We start from the raw sequence: 6,000 nt of genomic DNA on the forward strand, positions 1-6,000 counted from the left end.
ATTTAACAATGCTCTATTTGGTTAGTCGAAAAAGAAGACTAGGTGGTTTACACACATCCAAGAGGGAAAAAGTAGTCAAAAATAAAGCAAATGAGCCCTGCAGTTTTCAAATAGATCTCTAGATGGCGCTCAAACTCCACCTCGCACACTAGGTGTCACGTTACCTTAAAAGCCACAAATAAAAATTGGTCTAGGACACACAGTAGCATACAACAAGTTCACAAAATGATATGGATATGTCTAACGCATCCTGCAGGCACCCAAGGCACACTGGACTTTATAAACTAGTCGAGTAAAGGTCCATCGCCCGAGCTGAGACATTTACCTGAAAAAAGTACTGTATGGTTCCATAAATGTGCACTAAAACAGTAAAACTGTTGGTAAAGGGGAATCTAAACCCAATTTCAAAGCAAAAATACATTGCATGTGACAGCACTAGCCAAACACAATTCTCTGATTAATATTCCGCTAGTGGAATGAGAATTAAACAGAATGCGACAGATTTAATCATTCAATCCTGTCTAAACCATGGGGAAAAAATACAGATTAAGTTATCAGAGGAAATGTTGTAAACTTTTTGTCATAGGGCTGGGCGTTTAATTGAAATTTAATCGTGATTTTGATTTTGGCTTCTCATGATCATAAAAACGATTAGTGCGCCGTGGGTTGTGTATGCAAATTCCTGCTTTACAAAAGCACCCTGTACGCACCTTATGTGGCTTGCAGCAAGCGAGGGCCTTTATTCTGCCCTCCCTGAGCGTACTTTAAGCTATTTAATGATACATCAGTTGGAGTTTAGTGATAAACTAAAGGCACGACATAAAATAATTACACACGTTAGATCACTGGAGGAATTTACCTTTAAATAATGAATATTCACACACACAAACGCCATAGTAACACATACAGACCGGTAATATAACGACACTCACGGGCATACACAGCGGCTGAAATAAGTATTTAACACGTCACCATTTTTCCTCGTTAAATATATTTCCAAAGGTGCTATTGACATGAAAATTTCACCAAATGTTGGGAAACACCCAAGTCATTAATACATACAAAGAAAGTAAAACAGATAAATTTAGAAATTAAGTTGTGTGTAATAATGTGAAATGACACAGGGAAAAAAGTATTGAACACGCCAACTGGTATTTAATACTTTGTACAAACGCCTTTGTTTGCAATGACAGCTTCAATACGCCTCTCCTGTATGGAGAAACTAGTCACATCCATTGCTCTGCTGTGATTCAAGTCAGGTGATTGGCTGGGCCTGCTTTATTTTTTTGGTTTGAAACCAATTGAGAGTTGCCTTGGCAGTATGTTTTGGATCATCATCCTGCTGGAACGTCCACCCTTGTTTTATTTTAATCATCCTCATAGATGGCAGCACATTTTTGTAAAGAATGTCTGGGTACATTTCCCCATTCATCCTCCCTTCAATAATGTGAAGTTTACCAGTACGATTTGCGGAACAGCAGCCCCACACCATCATGTTTCCACCTCCGAACTTGACTGTTGGTACGGTGTTTTAGGGTTGATGTGCGGTGTCCTTTCTCCTCCAAACGTGGTGTGCATTATGGCATCCAAACAGTTACATTTTGCTCTCATCTGACCAGACTGTATTATCCCAGAATTTAAGTGGCTTGTCCAAATGTTGTTCAGCAAACTTTAAACGAGCTTTGACATGCTATTTTTCCCAGCAATGGAGTCTTGCGTGGAGAGCGTGCATACAGGCCATGGCGGCGCCGTACATTATTCACCGTCTTCCTTGTGACAACAGTACCTGCTAATTCCAGGTATTTTTGAAGCTCTCCACAGATGGCCTTTGGCTCTTGGACAACTCTTCTGATTATTCTTTGCACTCCTCTGTCATAAATTTTGCAAAGGAGCACCTGATTGCGGCAAATTTATGGTGGTATGATTGGCTTTCCACTTACGTATTATGACCCCAACAGTGCTCACTGGAACGTTCAGAAACTTAGATATGCTCCTGTAAACAATGCCATCGTTATGTTTTGCAACAATCAGTTTGTGATGGTCTTGAGACAGGGCTCTGCTCATCATGAGATGTGTCTTGACTCACACATTGGCAATGAGACCTTTTTGTATGCCATCAATTACGACTGAACCAGCTGATATTTATTTGCACTGACAAGGGGTTGGATTGCTGTTTGATTGATAGATTTATTTTTTTATTTTTTTAGGTGTTTGTCTTAGCTTTCCATGCCTTTCTGCACCTCCCTTTCTTCATGTGTTCAATACTTTTTCCCTGTGTCATTTCACATTTTTACACACAACTTAATTTCTGAACTTATTTGTTCTACTTTCTTTGTATGTATTGATGACTTGGGTTGTTCCCAACATCTGGTGAAAATGTCAGGTCCATAGCACCTTTGGAAGTATATTTAGTGAGAAAAATGGTGACGTGTTAAACAGTTATTTCAGCCGCTGTATTCTCCGTAATCTGTGAAAAACAAGTTAAATTAATAAAGTTATATTGCCACTTTCTTCTACTCTTTTTCTTTTAGGTTAATGTAAGTGTGCAGGTCCATGCATGCACCCACGACACACTGCCCCTTAAGAGGCCAAGGTACACACAATTTTAATAATCCAAATCTTCATTATTTTTTCCATAATCACCCAGCCCAACAGTACTTCTTAATGTGAAAGAGAGTTGCAAAAAGGTATCCAGATCAGCGCACAAGGCAAGAACATGTACCGTAGGTAGGGATGTCCCGATCCCATTTTTTTGCACCAGAGTCAGATTTTGAGGATCTGCCAATACTGAGTCCCGATCCCTCAACAATGCATTAAAAAAAAGAGTGCACATCCAATTTTTCTCAAACACACACACACACACACACACATACTTATATGTATGTATGGGCCATTTCCACCCACACACAAGTTCTACTTGTTTTAGTTATAAATTTGATGATACAGTACACATTGAACTCCTCCGTATGTGTATTGGCCCAACTCAAGGCAATTTAATTCTAACAAATAATAATTTAAAAAAAACAGGAATGAGTTCTTAACATAATATTTATACATGGAAATATAGCCACATGACATTCTAATATAATGTAACACTAACCAAATTACAGAATTTGTAGGACAATGACTATTTTCATGTAATTGTATGGTTGCATTCATCCATTTTATTTCTTGGGGACGCAAATAGCACCAATTTGGTGGAATGGCTCATATAAGCTTTAACAGCGTATGGAGGTCACTCTATTTGAGCGCATGGTAAACAATACATTTACAACGTTATTTATTATTTTAGCGTGTCTTAATGTAGGCTACGGTCCATACAGCTACACAGTCTCCTTGTGTGTCTGTTACAGGCACTCGATAGCTATACTAAAATTAACCTGAAAAGTTACATTATGTGATATAAAACGAAGAATTAGGGTTTCTTCTGTCAAGATCTTTGTACCTTTGGATTATTTTATCGTTTTGTAACTTTTAACATTTCAGAAATTGATAAAACCGATCTTTTTCAACCGATCTCGATCAGATGACAATAACGTGATCGACTCCGATTTTCGAACACGTGATCAGATCAGGACATCCCTAACTGCTGGCACATGTAGATGACTTTTATGATCATGGTTTATAATGTAGCTTTTGGACATGTAATGAAATCGAACATGTAAGTTGTCGTTCCTGAATATTTACTAACTGGATGGTTTTCTTAGTGAATAAAGAGGGCAGGAATTGGCTGATAAATATCACATTCTCCCGAATTCATACTTGTAAATACTTTGTAGATTTCAAAAGAAAATCTGCACATTTGAAATATGGGTTTAGTTCCTGTTTAAGGGCGTGATCATTATGACTAAAGTGCTGAAAAAAAGCTCCTTGTAATACCACTTTGCTACATTAGGGATACTAGTGAGTTTGCCAGTGTTATAAAACTGCACTGTGTCATAATAAGAACTGTTGCTAAGAACCTCTAATTTGCTTTCTGTGGTTAATTTGGCCCTCCTGGCAAAGCAAGCCGTGTGACATCTGCCTCTTCTCTCACTGGTTGCGAGAATATAAACAGGAACGTTTGCTGTACAGACTGGCGAGTGAAACGGCACTACAGCAAAACAGATAATCTTTTCTGGAAGACTTATCAGTTTTACATCAACATATATTGTACACTCAAAACAAATTCGATTGGATAGAGGTCGAATCGGTTTCTCGCCACAACCAAATTGGACCGGTATCAGTTGGATTTGAGCCACACAAGAATTCGATTGGAATGAGCTGCAAAGAGGTGGAACAAGATACCGAAGAAAAGCAGCATAGATACAAAAGTTTAAGGCACAACAGACTCTTATGATCATGGTGAAATGACTCTTCTTTGTCCATGTGGGTCCGCACGACCTGAATATAATTTTCAATGCAGCCAGGAATCCCAAACAAAGCCCTGTTGGTGGCCAGGGGGCTATTGATGTCGAGATCCCAGAATGCCAGCAGCACATTACCACGAGAAGCATGCACAGAAATCCGTAACCTTGCCCCTTCTTGTGCTGGAAAAATCCCCAAACTACCTGAAGACGAAGGTGACCACACCCATCAGAGAAGTTTGAGCTCTGACAAGCTGCTCCCGACCCTGTTACTACTCCATGCACCGGGAAGACTAACTAAAGTTTAATTACACCAGACTACGACGGTGACACCCCCAGATTGTCCGATAGCGACTAGAGATCCCGACAACCCAGCTCCTTGGAACCAGCAATGTACAGATCCCAGCTGGCCAGAATGTCACCCGGGAGAAGCTTGGACAGAAATCTTGAACCTTCCACCAGGTCCCGAGGGTTGACACTTCCTAGAACTACACCTGAGACGAAGGTGACCACGCCAATAAGACTGCTTAAGACGTTACGAGCCGTTCGTGTGCCTACTCCTTGCCCAGGGAATACTAAATAGAGTTCAATTACAACAGATTAAGACAGCGATGTTAATGTGCCTGGCCAGAACCTCCACACCCGGGGGAGAAGCTTGTGCAGAAATCTGCAACCCTCCACCAGGTTCTGAGGGTTGCCGCTTCCCAGAACCACCCTGAAGATGAAGGTGAGCCTGCCAATCAGACTGTTTACACATTCTAAGCTGTTGCCGTTCCGACAAAACAACCGAGACTTAAATTATAACAGACTAAATGGTCCTAAAACTGTGCCTAACAATAGAGAAACTCAAGGAAAAAACCAACAGGGTCACTCCAGAGGTGCAGCAGAGATACACAAGTTGTTTAAGGCACAAGCTACTTGCACGATCTTGTCAAAAGTTGAGAGGTTGGAGCTGCGCTCTGCGGCCGTGGTGTACGGCCTTTCCACAGGCCCGGTGAGCATGGTGTACCTCTGCCTCACCATAGACACTACTCTCTCCACGTGAGCCTGCACATCCAGTGTGCCGGTTGGCGAGCCCTCTGCCCTCTGACTCGGGCCGTCTTGAGAACTACCGGCAATCCCGAAGCGAGCCCCGCGGGCGGCCACGGCATCAGCGATGTCCAGATCCCGGCTGGCTAAAACCACGTCGCCCGGGAGAAGCTTGCACAGAAATCCAGAACCCTGCGCCAGGTTCCGAGGGCTGAAGTTTCCCAGGACACCCCTGGAAACGAAGGTGACCACACCCTGCGGTGCTACACCAATCAGATAGTTCAACACGTTGCAAGCTTCTGCTGCACCCTTCTCGTTGCCCCAGATGACAGGGCCCTCGCAAGGCACAGCGAAGCAGTCCACAATGACAGCGCAGTCCGGGCAGGAGGAATGCAAGGCTGCGGGAAGGTTCTTCCGCAGCTCGGCTCGTGAGGGCCAGAAGACTGCAGTGGGCACAAGGGTGGAAGACATGATGTTGATCACATGGTTCACAGTCCGGACCACTGTGCCCACTTTTACACCAAAGCGATAGGCCAGGTCCTGGTTGCGCAGGTCCAGGCGCAGACGCATGAGTGTGAGGAGAAGCTGCTGGAACTTGGACAGCTTGGCATTCCTGATGGCATCC

This window comes from Phycodurus eques, chromosome 12, assembly GCF_024500275.1.
Source record: "Phycodurus eques isolate BA_2022a chromosome 12, UOR_Pequ_1.1, whole genome shotgun sequence".
Lineage (NCBI taxonomy): Eukaryota > Metazoa > Chordata > Actinopteri > Syngnathiformes > Syngnathidae > Phycodurus > Phycodurus eques.